The sequence below is a fragment of the Eleutherodactylus coqui genome, chromosome 9 (genome assembly GCF_035609145.1).
Source record: "Eleutherodactylus coqui strain aEleCoq1 chromosome 9, aEleCoq1.hap1, whole genome shotgun sequence".
NCBI classification, from domain to species: Eukaryota; Metazoa; Chordata; class Amphibia; order Anura; family Eleutherodactylidae; genus Eleutherodactylus; species Eleutherodactylus coqui.
The window spans coordinates 10,427,180-10,450,545 of NC_089845.1; the positions used below are offsets into that span (position 1 = coordinate 10,427,180).

The 23,366-nt window shown below is 54.2% G+C and overlaps 1 long non-coding RNA gene across 1 annotated transcript; it reads left to right on the top strand.

Moving 5' to 3' along the window:
* Window positions 1-10,107: 10,107 nt before the first annotated feature.
* Window positions 10,108-21,767, top strand: LOC136578924 (uncharacterized). Its single transcript, XR_010786687.1, has 2 exons — window positions 10,108-10,212; window positions 21,526-21,767. It is a non-coding gene; the product is annotated as an uncharacterized lncRNA (long non-coding RNA).
* The last annotated feature ends 1,599 nt before the right edge of the window (window positions 21,768-23,366 follow it).

Sequence of the window (23,366 nt, forward strand, 5' to 3'; positions counted from 1 at the left end):
CTGTGAGGGGTCAGCAGAGTGCAGGGGATAGAGCAGGGGCTGTGAGGGGGTCAGCAGACTGCAGGGGATAGAGCAGGGGCTGTGAGGGGGTCAGCAGACTGCAGGGGATAGAGCAGGGGCTGTGAGGGGGTCAGCAGACTGCAGGGGATAGAGCAGGGGCTGTGAGGGGGTCAGCAGACTGCAGGGGATAGAGCAGGGGCTGTGAGGGGGTCAGCAGACTGCAGGGGATAGAGCAGGGGCTGTGAGGGGGTCAGCAGACTGCAGGGGATAGAGCAGGGGCTGTGAGGGGGTCAGCAGACTGCAGGGGATAGAGCAGGGGCTGTGAGGGGGTCAGCAGACTGCAGGGGATAGAGCAGGGGCTGTGAGGGGGTCAGCAGACTGCAGGGGATAGAGCAGGGGCTGTGAGGGGGTCAGCAGACTGCAGGGGATAGAGCAGGGGCTGTGAGGGGGTCAGCAGACTGCAGGGGATAGAGCAGGGGCTGTGAGGGGGTCAGCAGACTGCAGGGGATAGAGCAGGGGCTGTGAGGGGGTCAGCAGACTGCAGGGGATAGAGCAGGGGCGGTGAGGGGGTCAGCAGACTGCAGGGGATAGAGCAGGGGCGGTGAGGGGGTCAGCAGACTGCAGGGGATACAGCAGGGGCTGTAAGGGGTCAGCAGACTGCAGGGGATACAGCAGGGGCTGTGCGGGGTCAGCAGACTGCAGGGGATACGGCAGGGGCTGAGAGGGGTCAGCAGACTGCAGGGGATACGGCAGGGGCTGTGAGGGGTCAGCAGACTGCAGGGGATACGGCAGGGGCTGTGAGGGGTCAGCAGACTGCAGGGGATACGGCAGGGGCTGTGAGGGGTCAGCAGACTGCAGGGGATACGGCAGGGGCTGTGAGGGGTCAGCAGACTGCAGGGGATACGGCAGGGGCTGTGAGGGGTCAGCAGACAGCAGGGGATACGGCAGGGGCTGTGAGGGGTCAGCAGACTGCAGGGGATACAGCAGGGGCTGTGAGGGGGTCAGCAGACTGCAGGGGATACAGCAGGGGCTGTGAGGGGGTCAGCAGACTGCAGGGGATAGAGCAGGGGCTGTGAGGGGTCAGCAGACTGCAGGGGATAGAGCAGGGGCTGTGAGGGGGTCAGCAGACTGCAGGGGATAGAGCAGGGGCTGTGAGGGGGTCAGCAGACTGCAGGGGATAGAGCAGGGGCTGTGAGGGGGTCAGCAGACTGCAGGGGATAGAGCAGGGGCTGTGAGGGGGTCAGCAGACTGCAGGGGCTGTGAGGGGGTCAGGAGACTGCAGGGGATAGATCAGTGGCTGTGGGGGGTCAGGAAACTGCAGGGGATAGAGCAGGGGCTGTGAGGGGGTCAGCAGACTGCAGGGGATACAGCAGGGGCTGTGAGGGGTCAGCAGACTGCAGGGGATACAGCAGGTGCTGTGAGGGGTCAGCAGACTGCAGGGAATACAGCAGGTGCTGTGAGGGGTCAGCAGACTGCAGGGGATACAGCAGGTGCTGTGAGGGGTCAGCAGACTGCAGGGGATACAGCAGGGGCTTTGAGGGGTCAGCAGACTGCAGGGGATACAGCAGGGGCTGTAAGGGGTCAGCAGACTGCAGGGGATACAGCAGGGGCTGTAAGGGGTCAGCAGACTGCAGGGGATACAGCAGGGGCTGTGCGGGGTCAGCAGACTGCAGGGGATACAGCAGGGGCTGTGTGGGGTCAGCAGACTGCAGGGGATACGGCAGGGGCTGAGAGGGGTCAGCAGACTGCAGGGGATACGGCAGGGGCTGTGAGGGGTCAGCAGACTGCAGGGGATACGGCAGGGGCTGTGAGGGGTCAGCAGACTGCAGGGGATACGGCAGGGGCTGTGAGGGGTCAGCAGACTGCAGGGGATACGGCAGGGGCTGTGAGGGGTCAGCAGACTGCAGGGGATACGGCAGGGGCTGTGAGGGGTCAGCAGACTGCAGGGGATAGAGCAGGGACTGTGAGGGATCAGCAGACTGCAGGGGATACAGCAGGGGCTGTGAGGGGTCAGCAGACTGCAGGGGATACAGCAGGGGCTGTGAGGGGTCAGCAGACTGCAGGGGATACAGCAGGTGCTGTGAGGGGTCAGCAGACTGCAGGGGATACAGCAGGTGCTGTGAGGGGTCAGCAGACTGCAGGGGATACAGCAGGTGCTGTGAGGGGTCAGCAGACTGCAGGGGATACAGCAGGTGCTGTGAGGGGTCAGCAGACTGCAGGGGATACAGCAGGGGCTGTGAGGGGTCAGCAGACTGCAGGGGATACAGCAGGGGCTGTGAGGGGTCAGCAGACTGCAGGGGATACAGCAGGGGCTGTGAGGGGTCAGCAAACTGCAGGGGATACAGCAGGGGCTGTGAGGGGTCAGCAGACTGCAGGGGATACAGCAGGGGCTGTGAGGGGTCAGCAGACTGCAGGGGATACAGCAGGGGCTGTGAGGGGTCAGCAGACTGCAGGGGATAGAGCAGGGGCTGTGAGGGGTCAGCAGACTGCAGGGGATAGAGCAGGGGCTGTGAGGGGGTCAGCAGACTGCAGGGGATAGAGCAGGGGCTGTGAGGGGGTCAGCAGACTGCAGGGCATAGAGCAGGGGCTGTGAGGGGGTCAGCAGACTGCAGGGCATACAGCAGGGGCTGCGAGGGGTCAGCAGACTGCAGGGCATACAGCAGGGGCTGCGAGGGGTCAGCAGACTGCAGGGGATACAGCAGGGGCTGGGAGGGGTCAGCAGACTGCAGGGGATAGAGCAGGGGCTGTGAGGGGGTCAGCAGACTGCAGGGGATAGAGCAGGGGCTGTGAGGGGGTCAGCAGACTGCAGGGGATAGAGCAGGGGCTGTGAGGGGGTCAGCAGACTGCAGGGGATAGAGCAGGGGCTGTGAGGGGGTCAGCAGACTGCAGGGGATAGAGCAGGGGCTGTGAGGGGGTCAGCAGACTGCAGGGGATAGAGCAGGGGCTGTGAGGGGGTCAGCAGACTGCAGGGGATAGAGCAATAGAGCAGGGGCTGTGAGGGGGTCAGCAGACTGCAGAGGATAGAGCAGGGGCTGTGAGGGGGTCAGCAGACAGCAGGGGATAGAGCAGGGGCTGTGAGGGGGTCAGCAGACTGCAGGGGATAGAGCAGGGGCTGTGAGGGGGTCAGCAGACAGCAGGGGATAGAGCAGGGGCTGTGAGGGGGTCAGCAGACTGCAGGGGATAGAGCAGGGGCTGTGAGGGGGTCAGAAGACTGCAGGGGATAGAGCAGGGGCTGTGAGGGGTCAGCAGACTGCAGGGGATAGCGCAGGGGCTGTGAGGGGGTCAGCAGACTGCAGGGGATAGAGCAGGGGCTGTGAGGGGGTCAGCAGACTGCAGGGGATACAGCAGGTGCTGTGAGGGGTCAGCAGACTGCAGGGAATACAGCAGGTGCTGTGAGGGGTCAGCAGACTGCAGGGGATACAGCAGGTGCTGTGAGGGGTCAGCAGACTGCAGGGCATACAGCAGGGGCTGTGAGGGGTCAGCAGACTGCAGGGGATGGAGCAGGGGCTGTGAGGGGCTCAGCAGACTGCAGGGGCTGTGAGGGGGTCAGCAGACTGCAGGGGATAGAGCAGGGGCTGTGAGGGGGTCAGCAGACTGCAGGGGATAGAGCAGGGGCTGTGAGGGGGTCAGCAGACTGCAGGGGATAGAGCAGGGGCTGTGAGGGGGTCAGCAGACTGCAGGGGATAGAGCAGGGGCTGTGAGGGGTCAGCAGACTGCAGGGGATAGAGCAGGGGCTGTGAGGGGGTCAGCAGACTGCAGGGGATAGAGCAGGGGCTGTGAGGGGGTCAGCAGACTGCAGGGGATAGAGCAGGGGCTGTGAGGGGGTCAGCAGACTGCAGGGGATAGAGCAGGGGCTGTGAGGGGGTCAGCAGACTGCAGGGGCTGTGAGGGGGTCAGGAGACTGCAGGGGATAGATCAATGGCTGTGGGGGGTCAGGAAACTGCAGGGGATAGAGCAGGGGCTGTGAGGGGGTCAGCAGACTGCAGGGGATACAGCAGGGGCTGTGAGGGGTCAGCAGACTGCAGGGGATACAGCAGGTGCTGTGAGGGGTCAGCAGACTGCAGGGAATACAGCAGGTGCTGTGAGGGCTCAGCAGACTGCAGGGGATACAGCAGGTGCTGTGAGGGGTCTGCAGACTGCAGGGGATACAGCAGGTGCTGTGAGGGGTCAGCAGACTGCAGGGGATACAGCAGGTGCTGTGAGGGGTCAGCAGACTGCAGGGGATAGAGCAGGGGCTGTGAGGGGTAAGCAGACTGCAGGGGATAGAGCAGGGGCTGTGAGGGGTAAGCAGACTGCAGGGGATAGAGCAGGGGCTGTGAGGGGTAAGCAGACTGCAGGGGATAGAGCAGGGGCTGTGAGGGGGTCAGCAGACTGCAGGGGATAGAGCAGGGGCTGTGAGGGGGTCAGCAGACTGCAGGGGCTGTTAGGGGGTCAGCAGACTGCAGGGGATAGAGCAGGGGCTGTGAGGGGGTCAGCAGACTGCAGGGGATAGAGCAGGGGCTGTGAGGGGGTCAGCAGACTGCAGGGGATAGAGCAGGGGCTGTGAGGGGGTCAGCAGACTGCAGGGGATACAGCAGGGGCTGTGAGGGGTCAGCAGACTGCAGGCGATACAGCAGGGGCTGTGAGGGGTCAGCAGACTGCAGGGGATACAGCAGGGGCTGTGAGGGGTCAGCAGACTGCAGGGGATAGAGCAGGGGCTGTGAGGGGGTCAGCAGACTGCAGGGGATAGAGCAGGGGCTGTGAGGGGGTCAGCAGACTGCAGGGGATAGAGCAGGGGCTGTGAGGGGGTCAGCAGACTGCAGGGGATAGAGCAGGGGCTGTGAGGGGGTCAGCAGACTGCAGGGGATAGAGCAGGGGCTGTGAGGGGGTCAGCAGACTGCAGGGGATAGAGCAGGGGCTGTGAGGGGGTCAGCAGACTGCAGGGGATAGAGCAGGGGCTGTGAGGGGGTCAGCAGACTGCAGGGGATAGAGCAGGGGCTGTGAGGGGGTCAGCAGACTGCAGGGGATAGAGCAGGGGCTGTGAGGGGGTCAGCAGACTGCAGGGGATAGAGCAGGGGCTGTGAGGGGGTCAGCAGACTGCAGGGGATAGAGCAGGGGCTGTGAGGGGGTCAGCAGACTGCAGGGGATAGAGCAGGGGCTGTGAGGGGGTCAGCAGACTGCAGGGGATAGAGCAGGGGCGGTGAGGGGGTCAGCAGACTGCAGGGGATAGAGCAGGGGCGGTGAGGGGGTCAGCAGACTGCAGGGGATAGAGCAGGGTCTGTGAGGGGGTCAGCAGACTGCAGGGGATAGAGCAGGGGCTGTGAGGGGGTCAGCAGACTGCAGGGGATAGAGCAGGGGCTGTGAGGGGGTCAGCAGACTGCAGGGGATAGAGCAGGGGCTGTGAGGGGGTCAGCAGACTGCAGGGGATAGAGCAGGGGCTGTGAGGGGGTCAGCAGACTGCAGGGGATAGAGCAGGGGCTGTGAGGACGTCAGCAGACTGCAGGGGATAGAGCAGGGGCTGTGAGGGGGTCAGCAGACTGCAGGGGATAGAGCAGGGGCTGTGAGGGGGTCAGCAGACTGCAGGGGATAGAGCAGGGGCTGTGAGGGGGTCAGCAGACTGCAGGGGATAGAGCAGGGGCTGTGAGGGGGTCAGCAGACTGCAGGGGATAGAGCAGGGGCTGTGAGGGGGTCAGCAGACTGCAGGGGCTGTGAGGGGGTCAGCAGACTGCAGGGGATAGAGCAGGGGCTGTGAGGGGGTCAGCAGACTGCAGGGGCTGTGAGGGGTCAGGAGACTGCAGGGAATAGAGCAGGGGCTGTGAGGGGATAGAGCAGGGGCTGTGAGGGGTCAGCAGACTGCAGGGGATAGAGCAGGGGCTGTGAGGGGTCAGCAGACTGCAGGGGATAGAGCAGGGGCTGTGAGGGGTCAGCAGACTGCAGGGGATAGAGCAGGGGCTGTGAGGGGTCAGCAGACTGCAGGGGATAGAGCAGGGGCTGTGAGGGGGTCAGCAGACTGCAGGGGATAGAGCAGGGGCTGTGAGGGGGTCAGCAGACTGCAGGGGATAGAGCAGGGGCTGTGAGGGGGTCAGCAGACTGCAGGGGATAGAGCAGGGGCTGTGAGGGGGTCAGCAGACTGCAGGGGATAGAGCAGGGGCTGTGAGGGGGTCAGCAGACTGCAGGGGATAGAGCAGGGGCTGTGAGGGGTCAGCAGACTGCAGGGAATAGAGCAGGGGCTTTGAGGGGGTCAGCAGACTGCAGGGGCTGTGAGGGGGTCAGCAGACTGCAGGGGCTGTGAGGGGGTCAGCAGACTGCAGGGGCTGTGAGGGGTCAGAAGACAGCAGGGACTGTGAGGGGTCAGCAGACTGCAGGGGATACAGCAGGGACTGTGAGGGGTCAGCAGACTGCTGGGGATAGAACAGGGGCTGTGAGGGGTCAGCAGACTGCAGGGGATAGAGGAGGGGCTGTGAGGGGTCAGCAGACGGCAGGGGATAGAGGAGGGGCTGTGAGGGGGTCAGCAGACGGCAGGGGATAGAGCAGGGGCTGTGAGGGGTCAGCAGACTGCAGGGGATACAGCAGGGGCTGTGAGGGGGTCAGCAGACTGCAGGCGATACAGCAGGGGCTGTGAGGTGTCAGCAAACTGCAGGGGATAGAGCAGGGGCTGTGAGGGGTCAGCAGACTGCAGGGGATAGAGCAGGGGCTGTGAGGGGGTCAGCAGACTGCAGGGGATAGAGCAGGGGCTGTGAGGGGGTCAGCAGACTGCAGGGGATAGAGCAGGGGCTGTGAGGGGGTCAGCAGACTGCAGGGGATAGAGCAGGGGCTGTGAGGGGGTCAGCAGACTGCAGGGGATAGAGCAGGGGCTGTGAGGGGGTCAGCAGACTGCAGGGGATAGAGCAGGGGCTGTGAGGGGTCAGCAGACTGCAGGGGATAGAGCAGGGGCGGTGAGGGGTCAGCAGACTGCAGGGGCTGTGAGGGGGTCAGCAGACAGCAGGGGATAGGGCAGGGGCTGTGAGGGGTCAGCAGACTACAGGGGATACAGCAGGGGCTGTGAGGGGTCAGCAGACTGCAGGGGATAGAGCAGGGACTGTGAGCGGTCAGCAGACAGCAGGGGCTGTGAGGGGTCAGCAGACTGCAGGGGATACAGCAGGTGCTGTGAGGGGTCAGCAGACTGCAGGGGATACAGCATGTGCTGTTAGGGGTTAGCAGACTGCAGGGGATACAGCATGGGCTGTTAGGGGTTAGCAGACTGCAGGGGATACAGCAGGGGCTGTGAGGGGTCAGCAGACTGCAGGGGATACAGCAGGGACTGTGAGGGGTCAGCAGACTGCAGGGGCTGTGAGGGGTCAGCAGACTGCAGGGGATACAGCAGGTGCTGTGAGGGGTCAGCAGACTGCAGGGGATACAGCATGTGCTGTTAGGGGTTAGCAGACTGCAGGGGATACAGCATGGGCTGTTAGGGGTTAGCAGACTGCAGGGGATACAGCAGGTGCTGTGAGGGGTCAGCAGACTGCAGGGGATACAGCATGTGCTGTTAGGGGTTAGCAGACTGCAGGGGATACAGCATGGGCTGTTAGGGGTTAGCAGACTGCAGGGGATACAGCAGGGGCTGTGAGGGGTCAGCAGACTGCAGGGGATACAGCAGGGACTGTGAGGGGTCAGCAGAATGCAGGGGATACAGCAGGGGCTATGAGGGGTCAGCAGACTGCAGGGGATACAGCAGGGGCGGTGAGGGGTCAGCAGACTGCAGGGGATAGAGCAGGGACTGTGAGGGGTCAGCAGACTGCAGGGGCTGTGAGGGGGTCAGCAGACTGCAGGGGATAGAGCAGGTGCTGTGAGGGGTCAGCAGACTGCAGGGGATACAGCATGTGCAGTTAGGGGTCAGCAGACTGCAGGGGATACAGCAGGGGCTGTGAGGGGTCAGCAGACTGCAGGGGATACAGCAGGGACTGTGAGGGGTCAGCAGACTGCAGGGGATACAGCAGGGGCTGTGAGGGGGTCAGCAGACTGCAGGGGCTATGAGGGGTCGGAAGACTGCAGGGGATACGGCAGCGGCTGTGAGGGGGTCAGCAGACTGCAGGGGCTGTGAGGGGTCAGGAGACTGCAGGGGATACAGCAGGGGCTGTGAGGGGGTTAGCAGACTGCAGGGGATAGAGCAGGGGCTGTGAGGGGTCAGCAGACTGCAGGGGATAGAGCAAGGGCTGTGAGGGGTCAGCAGACTGCAGGGGATAGAGCAAGGGCTGTGAGGGGTCAGCAGACTGCAGGGGATAGAGCAAGGGCTGTGAGGGGTCAGCAGACTGCAGGGGATAGAGCAAGGGCTGTGAGGGGTCAGCAGACTGCAGGGGATAGAGCAAGGGCTGTGAGGGGTCAGCAGACTGCAGGGGATAGAGCAAGGGCTGTGAGGGGTCAGCAGACTGCAGGGGATAGAGCAAGGGCTGTGAGGGGTCAGCAGACTGCAGGGGATAGAGCAAGGGCTGTGAGGGGTCAGCAGACTGCAGGGGATAGAGCAAGGGCTGTGAGGGGTCAGCAGACTGCAGGGGATAGAGCAAGGGCTGTGAGGGGTCAGCAGACTGCAGGGGATAGAGCAAGGGCTGTGAGGGGTCAGCAGACTGCAGGGGATAGAGCAAGGGCTGTGAGGGGTCAGCAGACTGCAGGGTCTGTGGGGGGTCAGCAGACTGCAGGGGATAGCGTAGGGACTATGAGGGGTCAGCAGACTGCAAGGGATAGAGCAGGGACTGTGAGGGGTCAGCAGACTGCAGGGGATAGAGTAGGAACAGTGAGGGGTCAGCAGACTGCAGGGGCTGTGGGGGATCAGCAGACTGCAGGGGATAGAGCAGCGTCTGTGAGGGAGTCAGCGGACTGCAGGGGCTGTGAGGGGTCAGGAGACTGCAGGGGATACAGCAGGGGCTGTGAGGGGGTCAGCAGACTGCAGGGGATAGAGCATGGGCTGTGAGGGGTCCGGATACTGCAGGTAGATACAGCAGGGGCTGTGAGGGGTCAGCAGACTGCAGGGGATACAGCAGGGGCTGTGAAGGGGTCAGCAGACTGCAGGCGCTGTGAGGGGTCAGGAGACTGCAGGGGATACTGCAGCGGCTGTGAGGGGGTCAGCAGACTGCAGGGGATAGAGCAGGGGCTGTGAGGGGGTCAGCAGACTGCAGGGGATAGAGCAGGGGCTGTGAGGGGTCAGCAGACTGCAGGGGCTCTGAGGGGGTCAGCAGACTGCAGGGGCTGTGAATGGGTTAGCAGACAGCAGGGGCTGTGGGGGGCAGCAGACTGCAGGGGATACAGCAGGGGCTGTGAGGGGGTCAGCAGACTGCAGGGGATAGAGCAGGGGCTGTGAGGGGGTCAGCAGACTGCAGGGGATAGAGCAGGGGCTGTGAGGGGTCAGCAGACTGCAGGGGATAGGGCAGGGGCTGTGAGGGGGTCAGCAGACTGCAGGGGATAGAGCAGGGGCTGTGAGGGGTCAGCAGACTGCAGGGGCTGTGAGGGGTCAGCAGACTGCAGGGGCTTTGAGGGGCAGCAGACTGCAGGGGATACAGCAGGGGCTGTGAGGGGGTCAGCAGACTGCAGAGGATAGAGCAGGGGCTGTGAGGGGGTCAGCAGACTGCAGAGGATAGAGCAGGGGCTGTGAGGGGTCAGCGGACTGCAGGGGATACAGCAGGGACTGTGAGGGGGTCAGCAGACTGCAGAGGATAGAGCAGGGGCTGTGAGGGGTCAGCAGACTGCAGGGGCTGTGAGGGGTCAGCAGACTGCAGGGGATACAGCAGGGGCTGTGAGGGGTCAGCAGACTGCAGGGGATACAGCAGGGGCTGTGAGGGGTCAGCAGACTGCAGAGGATAGAGCAGCGGTTGTGAGGGGTCAGCAGACTGCAGGGGATACAGCAGGGGCTGTGAGGGGTCAGCAGACTGCAGAGGATAGAGCAGGGGTTTTGAGGGGTCAGCAGACTGTAGACCACATGACAGCCGGGCAAGATCTGCAGTTTCTCCCGTCAGCTCTGACATTCCGACATGTGTCTCTGCAAACCTGCTCTGTGAGTTATTGGCCTGGGGTGAGAGTCCACCCACCTCACCTGATGCCTGCATGCCACTGCGACATTGGTGAAGAGTCATTAACAAGGACTCCGTAGAGATACAAGAGGAATCAATCAATTATGTCGCCTCGCTACTTCACTATGGGAACAATTTTCAAACAACTTTGCAGCCACTGAAGTAAATAGTATGAAGAAGAGTCACCAAGTTGATTGTAAGTGTAATTACTGTGGGAAAATATTAAAGCCGCTGCACTACTTGTCCTGCAGTCCACATCAGATACCCTCCGAGCATTAGCCAGCCCATACACATTGGATTAATGTTGGCGGACCACCGACCATGTAATGGGTATGGGGGCCTCCTGAATATGAAGGAGAGAATGTGAATGAACATATGAATTGGAGAGAGAATTAAAGAGACAATCAGAATATGAATGAGAGAGAATGAATGAGAGAAAAATATGAATGAGAAAGAGAAGGAATGAGAGATTGACTATGAGAGAGAATAAATTAGAGAGAAAATATGAATTAGAAAGAGAATGAATGAGATAAGATATGAATGAGAGAAAAAGAGAATTAACTAAAGAGAAAAAGAATAAATAAGAGAGAATGAATTAGATAGAATAAATGTGAGTGAGAAAATGAGAGCAAATATGAATGAGTGAGAGAATGAATATGAAAGACTATATGAATGAGAGAGAGAGAGAAAATATGAATGAGAGAAGATGAATAAGAGAGAGAATGAATGAGAGAGAGAATTTATGAGAGAGAAGGCGAGATAATTTCTGGGGGTTTTGCGGGGGTGTAACCTGCTGCTGTGTTGGGGATTATTGCTGGATGTATGTCGGCACTGCTTCTCTGTGCACCAGTAATGCGCTGGGGCTTGTGCAGCGTTGTCTGAAGACCGGCACCTTTAAACCTAGGATTCTGTTTTTGGGTATTTTTTGTTGCACAGCAGGAAAAATACCGGGGAGGTAATTCCGTGTGGAAATGATCTGCCCTCGCACAGCCCAGATCTTTGCAGACCTGCAATCGACTGCAGCATTTCTAACACTGTGATTTTTAAGTGCTGTCTGCTCTATTTTTACCTGTTTTAGCACTTTTTACTGAACCTCATCTTCAATCCTCATTTTGTGTTTTTACTGTTGCAACTTTGTATTTTACTGAAGTTAGGACTATGTTCACATGACAAACTCTGCTGCCATATTTTTCTTCTCAAATCCACCTGTAAAACTGTAAGTAATTACAATATCATAGCAAAAGGATTATTTATTGCTCTAGTACCCTGTTGTACCGCCTCTACATTGGATATATGATGTGATACGGGTGAGCATGGAAGCTGTAGTACCCTATTGTAGCGCCTCTAGCTTGGATTCAAGATGTGATACGGGCAGGCATGGAGGCTCTAGTACTTTGTTGTAGCGCATCTAGCTTGGATACAAGATGTGATATACGGGTGAGCATGGAGGCTCTAATACCCTGTTGTACCACCTCTAGCTTGGATACAAAATGTGATACTGGCAGACATGGGGGCTCTAGTACCTTGTTGTACCGCCTCTAGCTTGGATAGAAGATGTGATACGGGTGGGCATAGAGACTCTAGTACCCTGTGGTACTGCCTCTACCTTGGAAACAAGGTGTGATACAGGTGGGCATGGAGGCTCTAGTACTCTGTTGGGTCAACACTAGCAAGATGTGATATAGGCAGGCATGCAGGCTCTAATATCCTGTTGTACCACCTCTAGCTTGGATACAAGATGTGAATAGGGGCGGACATGGAGGCTCTAGTACCCTGTTGTACCACCTCTAGCTTGGATAGAGGATGTGATACAGGTGGGCATGGAGACTCTAGTACCCCATTCTACTGCCTGTAACTTGGAAACAAGCTCTGATATGGGTGGGTGCGGAGGCTTTAGTACCCTGTTGGATCAACACTAGCAAGATGTGATATGGGCAGCCATGGAGGCTCTAGTACCCTGTTGTACTGCCGCTATCTGGGATACAAGATGTGATACGGGCGGGCATGGAGGCTCTAGTAGCCTGTTGTACTGCCTCTAGCTTGGATACAAGATGTGTTACAGGTGGGCATGGAGGCTCTAGTACCCTGTTGTACTGCCTCTAGCTTGAAAACAAGATGTGATACGGGGGGAATTGAAACTCTAATACCCTGTTGTACTGCCTCTAGCTTGGATACAAGATAGAATACAGGTGGGCATGGAGGCTCTAATACCCTGTTGTACCACCTCTAGCTTGGATATAGGATGTATTAAGGGTGAGTATGGAGACTCTAGTAACCTATTTTATGACCTCTAGCTTAGATACAAGATGTGACACTGGCACACATGGGAGCTCTAGTACCCTGTTGTACCACCTCTAGCTTGGATACAAGATTTGATACGGGTGGGCATGGAGACTCTAATACCCTATTGTACTGCCTCTAGCTTAAAAACAAGCTGTGATACGGGTAAGCGTGGAGGCTTTAGGACCCTGTTGGGTCAACACTATCAAGATGTGATATGGGCAAGCATGGCGGCTCTAGTACCCTGTTATACTGCCTATAGCTTAGATACAAGATGTGATACGGGTGGGCATGGAGACTCTAGTACCCTGAATAAAGACATTTTGCACTTCGTCTGGTGGCGTGCATGGCCACACATACATAGACTGATGGCAACAGGGGATGTTCTACCATAGTAACCTATTATACCGCCTCTGACTCGGATATAAGATGCAATATGAGGGGGCATGGAGGCTCTAGTACTCTGTTGTACCGCCTCTAGCTTCAGTACAAGATGTGATATGGGCAGGCATAGAGGCTCTAGTACCCTGTTGTGCTGCCTACTTGGAATAAAAATATGAAAAGGGGTGGGCAAGGAGGTTCTAATACCCAGTTGTACTGCCTCTAGCTTCAATACAAGATGTGATACTGGCAAACATGGAGGCTCTAGTAGCCTGTTGTACCACCTCTAAGCTTGGATACAAGATTTGATACGGGTGGGCATGGAGACTCTAATACCCTATTGTACTGCCTCTAGCTTGAAAACAAGCTGTGATACGGGTAAGCGTGGAGGCTTTAGGACCCTGTTGGGTCAACACTATCAAGATGTGATATGGGCAAGCATGGCGGCTCTAGTACTCTGTTATACTGCCTATAGCTTAGATACAAGATGTGATACGGGTGGGCATGGAGACTCTAGTACCCTAAATAAAGACATTTTGCACTTCGTCTGGTGGCGTGCATGGCCACACATACATAGACTGATGGCAACAGGGGATGTTCTACCGTAGTACCCTATTATACCGCCTCTGACTCGGATATAAGATGCAATATGAGGGGGCATGGAGGCTCTAGTACCCTGTTGGGTCAACACTAGCAAGATGTGATGTAGGCAGACATGGGGGCTCTAGTACCCTGTTGTATCACCTCTAGCTTGGATACAACATGCGATACAGGTGAGCATGGAGGCTCTAGTACCCTGATGTACTGCCTCTAACTTGGATACAAGATGCGATACAGTGAGCATGGAGGCTCTAGTACCCTGATGTAGCGCCTCTAACTTGGATACAAGATGTGATACTGGCAAACATGGAGGCTCTAGTAGCCTGTTGTACCACCTGTAAGCTTGGATAGAAGCTGTGATACGGGTGACCATGGAGATTCTAGTTCCCTGTTGTACCACCTCTAGCTTGAAAACAAGCTGTGATACGGGTAAGCGTGGAGGCTTTAGTACCCTGTTGGGTCAACACTAGCAAGATGTGATATGGGCATACATAGGAGCTCTAGTATTCTGTTGTACCGCCTCTAGCTTGGATAGAAGATGTGAAACGGGGGAACTAGAGGCTCTATAACCCTGTTGTACTGCCTCTAGCTTGGATACAAGATGTCATACTTGTAGGCAGGGATGCTCTTGTACCCTGTTGTATCGCCTCTAGCTTGAATACAGGATGTGATACGCATGAGCATGGAGACTCTAGTACCCTATTTTACCACCTCTAGCTTAGATACAAGATCTGAAACTGGCACACATGGGGGCTCTAGTACTCTGCTGTACCTCCTTCAGTTTGGATACAAGATGTAATGCGGGTGGGCTTGGAGACTCTAGTACCCTGTTGTATTGCCTATAGCTTGAAAACAAGCTGTGATATGGGTGGGCATCAAGGCTCTAGTTCCCTGTTGGGTCAACACTAGCAAGATGTGATATAGGCAGGCATGGGGGCTCTACTACTCTGCTGTAGCGCCTCTAGCTTGGATGCTAGATGTGATACAGGCAGGCATAGAGGCTCCAGTACTCTGCTGTAGCACCTCTAGCTTGAATACAAGATATGATACGTGTGGGTTGGGATGCTCTAGTACCCTGTTGTACTTCCTATAGCTAGCATACAAGATGTGATACAGGCAGGCATGGATGTGCTATTACCCTGTTGTACCGCCTCTAGCTTGGATACAAGATGTGATACGGCTGGGACAATCAGTCGTTCAGTGTTTTGCTTGCATAAAATGAGCAATGAGTGAGAAGCGTGCAAATTCTTATTTAGGCTGGACATACCTTCAGTGTGAAAGTATTTATCATCTGAACACTTTCCTCCTGCAGACGTCAATGAGACAAGGATGTCCTGTCTGACCAGCTCTGGAGCCCCAGGACATCTTCCAGAGACTGCATGGAAAACTGAGCACACTGAAGAAAACTGAAGACCTTTGGGGGACTTCTACAGCCAAAAATCAAAACCAATATCTGGGCTTTCAGATGGGCTAAACTCGATCTATTACTTATATTACCTGTTGGGAGCTCCAGGGAGGGCGTCAACCCCCACCATTATTGCTGGGATGCATTCATCTACTTAAAATGAGTATTTCCAAATTAAAGTTCTCTCTACAAGCTATTCCCAGCAGATGTAGGAACCCTGAATAAAGATATTTTGCTCTTTGTCTGGTGGCGTACATGGCCATGCATACATAGACTGATGGCAACAGGGGATGTTCTAGTACCCTCTTATACCGCCTCTGGCTTGGATATAAGATGTAAAACAGGCGGGCATGGAGATTATAGTACTCTATTAGGCTGCCTCTAGCTTGGATACAAGATGTGATACGGGTGGGTGTTGAAGCTCCAGTACCCTGTTGTACCATCTGTAGCTTGGAAACAAGATGTGATACTGGCAAACATGGAGGCTTTAGTAGCCTGTTGTACCACCTCTACCTTGGAAACAAGCTGCGATACAGGGTGAGAATAGAGGCTCTAGTACCCTGTTGGGTCAACACTAGCAAGATGTGATATGGGCATACTCTGTTGTACCGCCTCTATCTTGAATACAAGACGCGATACGGGTGAGCGTGGAGGCTCTAGTAGCCTATTGTACCATCTCTAGCAAGGATAAACGATGTGATACCAGGGAGCATGGAGACTCTAGTACCCTATTTTACAACCTCTGGCTTGGAAACAAGCTGTAATACGGGTGAGCATGGAGGCTCTAGTACCCTTTTGGGTAAACACTAGCACGATGTGATATGGACAGACATGGGGGCTCTAGTACCTTTTTGTACCGCCTTTAGCTTGGATAGCTTTAGATGCGATACTGGTGAGCGTGGAGGCGCTAGCACCCCTGTTGTCCCGCCTTTAGCTTCAATATAATATGAGATTCTGGCAAACAGTGAGGCTCTAGTAGCCTATTGTACCACCTCTAGGTTGGATACAAGATGTAATATTGGTGAGCATAGAGACTCTAGTTCCCCATTTTACAACCTCTGGCTTGGACGCAAGATGTGATACTGGCAGACATGGGGGCTCTAGTACCCTGTTTTACTGCCCTTAGCTTGGATAGAAGATGTGATACAGGTGGGTATGAAGGCTCTAGTACACTGTTGTACCACCTCTAGCTTGGAAACAATCTGTGATACAGGTGAGCATGGAGGCTCTAGTACCCTGTTTTGTCAACACTAGCAAGATGTGATATGGGTAGACATGGGGACTCTAGTGCCCTGTTGTACCACCTCTAGTTTGAATACAAGATGTGATATGGGAGAGTGTGGGGGCTTTAGTACCTTGTTGAACCACCTCTTGCTTCAGTACAAGATGTGATACTGGGAAACATTGAGGCTCTAGTACCCTGTTGTACCGCCTCTAGCTTGGAATCAGGAAGTGAAAAGGGGAGGGCATGGAGGCTCTAGTACCCTGTTGTGCCGCCTCTAGCTTGGATACAGTATTTCATACAGGTAGGTATGGAGGCTCTAGTACCCTGTTGTGCCGCCTCTAGCTTGGATACAGTATTTCATACAGGTAGGTATGGAGGTTCTAGTACCCTGTTGCACTGCCTTTAGTTTCAATAGAAGATGTGATACTGTCAAACATGGAGGCTCTAGAAGCCTGCTGTACCACCTCTAGCTTGGATACAAGCTGTGATACAGGTGAGCATGGAAACTCCAGTACCTTGTTGTACCACCTCTAGCTTAGAAACAAGTTGTGATGTGCGTAACGATGGAGGCTCTACTACCCTGTTGAGTCAACACTAGCAAGATGTGATATGGGCAGACATAGAGGCTCTAGTACCCTGTTGTATTGCCTCTAGCTTGGATACAAGATGTGATATGGGCAGACATAGAGGCTCTAGTACCCTGTTGTACCGCCTCTAGCTTCGGTACAAGATGTGATACAGGCGGGCATGGAGGCTCTAGTAGCCTTTTGTATCACCTCTAGCTTGGATAGAAGATGTGATGCGGGTGAGCATTGAGACTCTAGTACCCTGTTGTACTGCCTCTAGCTTGGTAACAAGCTGTGATACACAATCGCATGGAGACTCTAGTCCTCTGTTGGGTCAACACTAGCCAAATGTGATATGGGCAGACATGGGGGCTCTAATACCCTGTTGTACCACCTGCAGCTTGGATACAAGATGTAATACAGGAGGGCATGGAGGCTCTAGTACCCTGTTGTACCACCTCTAGCTTGAATACACGATGTGATACGGGTGGGCATGGAGACTCTAGTACCCTGTTGTACTGCCTATAGCTGGCATACAAGATGTGATACAGGCGGGCATGGATGCGCTATTACCCTGTTGTACCACCTCTAGCTTGGATACAAGACTCCAACTATCTCCCTCTGCTTAAATCCTCTGTGCTGCTTGCTTGCTGTGAATTGTGTATTTTGCATTTCATCTGTTTGCATCGGTACGTTCATTTCTGCACCATCCCACTCCAAGCTGAACTCCAACTATCTCCCTCTGCTTAAATCCTCTGTGCTGCTTGCTTGCTGTGAATTGTGTATTTTGCATTTCATCTGTTTGCATCGGTACGTTCATTTCTGCACCATCCCACTCCAAGCTGAACTCCAACTATCTCCCTCTGCTTAAATCCTCTGTGCTGCTTGCTTGCTGTGAATTGTGTATTTTGCATTTCATCTGTTTGCATCGGTAAATGAAACTTTACTTTTAGTCACCTCTGCCATCCACCTCCCCCAAATGGCATCTTTCACCCATCCTTGCAGAGATGCTTTCCTTATCTAAGGAGAGCAATACATTTCACTCCCCCCCCCCCCCCCTTTTGGTCATTAGGTTTGCAATGCTAAAGTCAGCTGGCTAGTCAATTGGAACCTGATTAGCCACTCCCAGCTGTTTCCTAGTCGTACCTTAAACTTTCACTATAATATCAGCGTAAGCTTGCATGCCACGCGGGTGGCTGCCACGCGAATGAGCTGTATTAAAGTATGAGCTGAGAAAGTATGATACAGTTCCATCATGGCGGTTCGACAGGTAGGCCACAAACTCTGCCTTAATGCTTTACACTTAAAAGCTATCGCTAATGTTGTCACTTCTGTTCTCATTCTTGCTCTCAGTTTCAGAACTTCTTTCAAGCGCCAACCTCTGGGGCACTCTATTCACATTAGCCCCTCTCTCCTGTCCTCACCTATGCACAGCTCGCATGCACTCTTTACCTTCTTGCTTAGCCTCAAACCCCCTAGTGCCACTAACAAAAATAACAGTCTTCCTCATAAATCTCCTAATCATCTGCTAACTCTAACTATTCTGCTGTTACTAGCTGCTGGGGATATCTCTCCCAATCCTGGCCCACCCTCCACTGCTCCTAGCTATTACCCCCTACCAGGCTCACTAATAAAATCCCCAAGCCCAACTGCTAGCCCATGCATACCCTCCCCTGACTCCTTTAAATGTGCACTCTGGAACTGCCAGTCAGCATGTAATAAACTCCCCACTATCCACGACTTTTTTACTGCTAAATCTCTAAACCTGCTAGCTCTCACAGAAACGTGGATACAGCAGTCTGACATGGCCTCCCCTGCTGCACTGTCCTACAATGGCCTGCAGTTCTCCCATACCCCGAGACCAGATGACAGGCGTGGCGGAGGAGTAGCTGCTCTTCTCTCCCCGAAATGCACCTACCAGGTCATCCCCCCTGTACCCTCACTCACTTTTCCATCATTTGAGGTTCATACGCTACGGCTTTTCCACCCGCTGTCCATGCGAGTAGCAGTTATCTATCGCCCCCCAGGTGCTGCTCGCCTGTTTTTGGACCACTTTGCCGCCTGGCTCCCCCACTTCCTATCCTGTGAAATTCCAACCCTCATCTTAGGTGATTTTAACATCCCCACTAATGACCCCATCTCCCCATCTGCCTCTAAGCTTCTTTCGCTCACCTCCTCCCTTGGTCTCTCTCAACTCACAGCCTCTCCCACTCACAGGGATGGAAACACCCTGGATCTGGTCTTCCTCCGGCTCTGCTCTGCTGCCAACTTCACTAACTCCCCTCTCCCGCTCTCGGATCATAACCTCCTCTCTTTCTCTGTCACGCTCCCTAACATCTCTCCAGACCCACCTACCTACAGTACCTACAGGAACCTTAAGGCCATTCACACCCAGAACTTTGCTGAATCCCTACAGTCCTCGCTGTCCCCCATCTCTCTCCTCACCTGCCCCAACCTGGCTGCCGCTCACTACAACACCGCTCTTAAACATGCCCTGGATGAAGCGGCGCCCCCCAGGACCCGAACCATCCGATGTAGACCACGGCAACCCTGGCTCACGCCTCAAACGCGCTTCATCCGGCGGTGCTCTAGAAGTGCTGAACGGCTGTGGAGGAAATCGCAAACGTCCGCAGACTTCCTCCACTACAAATTCATGCTCAGAACCTACAACCTTGCCCTCCACCATGCCAAACAAGTCTATTTCACCTCTCTAGTCTCCTCACTATCCCACAACCCTAAACGGCTCTTTGATACTTTTCACTCCCTTCTCAGCCCTAAACCACAGCCCCCGGTGACGGATCTCCGTGCCGAAGAGCTGGCTGCTTACTTCAAAAAGAAAATTGATGACATCCGTCAGGAAATAACTTCCCAATCCCAGACTAGCCCTGACCCTAGTCTTGTCAGCACTGCATCTAGCTCCTGCTCACTGTCTGTACTCAGACCAGCGACAGAGGAGGAAGTCTCCAAATTGCTCTTCTCTGCTCGCCCCACCACCTGCGCTAGCGACCCCCTCCCCTCACACCTCCTCCGTTCCCTCTCCCCAGTGGTCATCTCCCATCTCACCACTATATTCAACCTCTCTCTGACCTCTGGCATCTTTCCCTCTTCTTTCAAACACACCATCATATCCCCACTGCTAAAGAAGCCGACTCTGGACGCGACTGATGCTGCCAACTACCGACCCATCTCAAATCTCCCCTTCATCTCCAAACTACTAGAACGGCTGGTTTACTCCCGCCTTGTAAGCTACCTATCAGAGCACTATCTCCTAGACCCCCTACAGTCTGGCTTTCAACCTCAACACTCGACAGAAACTGCCCTTACAAGGGTATCCAATGACCTACTGACAGCCAAATCGAGGGGCGATTACTCCCTACTGATCCTCCTCGACCTCTCCGCAGCATTTGACACTGTTGACCACAAACTCCTCCTCAGTATGCTACGCTCCATTGGCCTAAAGGACACTGCTCTCTCCTGGTTCTCCTCCTACCTATATGACCGCTCTTTCAGCGTCTCCTTTGCTGGCTCTACCTCCCCTCCTCTTCCCCTTGCTGTTGGGGTCCCCCAGGGCTCGGTCCTCGGCCCCCTTCTTTTCTCTATCTACACAGCCCCTATTGGACAAACCATCAGGAGATTTGGCCTCCAATACCACCTGTATGCTGATGACACCCAGCTATACACCTCTTCCCGTGACATCTCTGTACCTTTACTCCAAAACATCACTAACTGTCTGTCCGCTGTCTCTAACACCATGTCCTCTCTCTACCCAAAACTAAACCTCTCTAAAACTGACCTGCTGGTATTTCCACCCTCCACTAACCGACCTCCTCCTGACATCTCCATCTCAGTGTGTGGCGCCAACATAACTCCTAGACAACATGCCCGCTGCCTTGTAGTCATATTTGATTCTGATCTCTCTTTTACCCCCTACATCCAATCTCTGGCCCGAACATGTCAGCTGCACCTCAAGAACATCGCAAGAATCCGCTCTTTTCTCACTGTGGACACGCTAAAAACGCTTACTGTTGCCCTCATCCACTCCCGGCTTGATTATTGCAACTCGTTGCTGATCGGTCTCCCCTGCACCAGACTCTACCCTCTCCAATCCATCCTGAATGCGGCAGCCAGGCTCATCTTTCTGTCCAGCCGCTACTCGGACGCCTCTGCCCTGTGCCGGTCACTGCACTGGCTGCCCGTTAAATACAGAATTCAATTTAAACTCGCCACCTTCATCCACAAAGCCCTCCACAGTGCAGCGCCCCCCTACATCGCCTCCCTCATCTCAATCCATCAACTAGCCTGGGCTCTCCGCTCTGCTAACGAAACCAGATTGAGCGCCCCTTTAATTCGAACTTCTCATTCCCGCCTCCAAGACTTCTCCAGAGCAGCACCATTCCTCTGGAACGCACTACCAAAGGCTACCCGAGCAATCCAGGACTCGCAGAACTTCAGGCGTGCTCTAAAAACGCACCTCTTCAGGGAGGCATACCGAATTCCCTAAACAAACCCCTTTGTACTCCGCCTGATAACATGCTCCCTGACCTACTGACTGCAATCCCTGCTAGCCATCATAAACCGCTCCTGCAGTCATACTGTTTCTGCCGTCACACGGCTAAATGTCTGACCATTGTCTATGTGTATATCACCCCTCACTCTCCACCCCGCCATACAGTGCACATCTCCAGCCCCTTTACCTTCTGTATCACCCCATTACTTGTAGAATGTAAGCTCGTTGGAGCAGGACCCGCACCCCTATTGTTTCCATCAATTGATTACTATGTAACTGTGGTTCTGTAATGTTTGTACTTTTGTCTTTCTGTATCCCCTGTCTATGTAAGCGCTGTGGAATATGTTGGTGCTATACAAATAAAGTTGTTTATTATTTATTATTATTATTATTATTATTAAGATGTGATACGGGTGGGACGATCAGTCGTTCAGTGCTATGCTTGCATAAAATGAGCAATGAGTGAGAAGCGTGTAAATTCTCATTTAGGCTGGACATACCTTCAGTGTGAAAGTATTTATCATCTGAACACTTTCCTCCTGCAGGCGTCAATGAGACAAGGATGTCCTGTCTAACCCGCTGGGGACCCGCACCAGGACATCTTCCAGAGACTGCATAGAAAACTGAGGACAGCTTTATTCGCAGATGACATCGTAATCTATATGGCAAAAACAGAGAAGGACATACACAGGGATTGGGCATGTCAGGATTCAGACATTTTCTGGGTTTCCAGTTATATATGTCCAAATGCGAGGTGCTTTATTAAATACTAGTAAAATGAAAGATACGTAAGACCTGTGGAGGATTCCTACAGCCAAAAATTAAAAACAATATCTGGGCTTTTAGATGGGCTAAACTCGATCTATTACTTATATTACCTGTTGGGAGCTCCAGGGAGGGCGTCAACCACCACCATTATTGCTGGGACACATTCATCTACTTAAAATTTCCAAATTAAAGTACTCTCTACTAACTATTCCCAGCAGATGGGGGGACCCTAAATAAAGACATTGTGCACTTCGTCTGGTGGCGTACATGGCCACGCATACATAGACTGATGGCAACAGGGACTGCCTAAATACACATACAATACACAAGGAGATACATGACCAAAGATCAGCAATGCAGACCAGAGATTGGAGATTGAAACCAGAGATCGGAGCTCCAGCAAGGTAATTTACATATTTCTTGTGCATTTTGGGAATATTGCTGGGATTAGCCAGGTCTAGCTGCTCGGAGGACTTTGCCAGACAGCATGCCTTACGGCGCACAAAGTGGTACACTTAATAGCATCAAGTGAACATCAACTGAGAACATGGAATAGGAGACTAGTCTAGAGCTGCAAGGTATCCTATATGTTAGAGACCTACCAGAGGAAAGGCCAAACTTCACAGGCCAAATATGCTTGTGTCTCTACTGGAAGAAAAGGTGCAAAGTTTTCAGGAGAGAATAGCTACATTGAAACTCATTAAGGAAGGTGAGAATTTCCTTGACAGAGCAGAAGAAAGTATTCAAAATGTTGAAGGAAAAGAAATGTTCAGTGTACCTGCAGAAACAGAGGAATGGAAGCATGTGACCCGAAGAAGCAGGAGGATCAGGAGTCAGCCAGCACCCATACTGCTTAGGAATCGGTACCTGGCTCTCATGCAGGAGAACAATGAAGAGGTACCTCAAGAAATGACTCTACCCACAAAGAATAGTCTAGTACGTACCCAGAGTCCTCTTGGATGAAAAAAAATGTTGTGAAGAAGTGAAGAGTGGTGGTAATGGGGGATTCCCTAATGAGAGGAAAGGAGGCCGCTGTCTGCAGACCTGACACCTTACGAGAGGGCTGCTGTCTTCCAGGTGCACAAATCACAGATTTGTCTGATACACTGTCAAGACTCTTCAGTCCTACAGAACAGCACCCATTCCTACTAATACATGTAGGGACAAATGACACTGCAAAGAAGGACCTTGCAACTATCTGCAGAGACTTTGAAGACCTTGAAAAGAAGGTGAAGGAACTAGGAGCACATGTGGTCTTCTCATCCATCCTCTCAGTGTTAAAGTAGTAGTAGTGTGCACAGGTACGCACGGTGCGGGACTTCCTGACCCTCACCCATGCCAATGTCCCTTTCTGGAGGTAGCCCCAAAGGTGGACAGGTCCAGGCTGCCAACACTGACCCTACGCTGCCTGGTGGCAGGACAGGGAGATACCACCGTACCTATGCAGATGTCAACTTAGGGATTTATGAAACATCCTATGCACCCTCCAAGAACACGGTAAATCCAACTCATAAGCTAGAGGATAAATGACTCGCATTATGGCAAAGGGACCAATAAAATGCGGTGCAAGCTTTACCGAGGGGAACTTTAATTTTAAATTCTTCGTAGGCAGATAAAC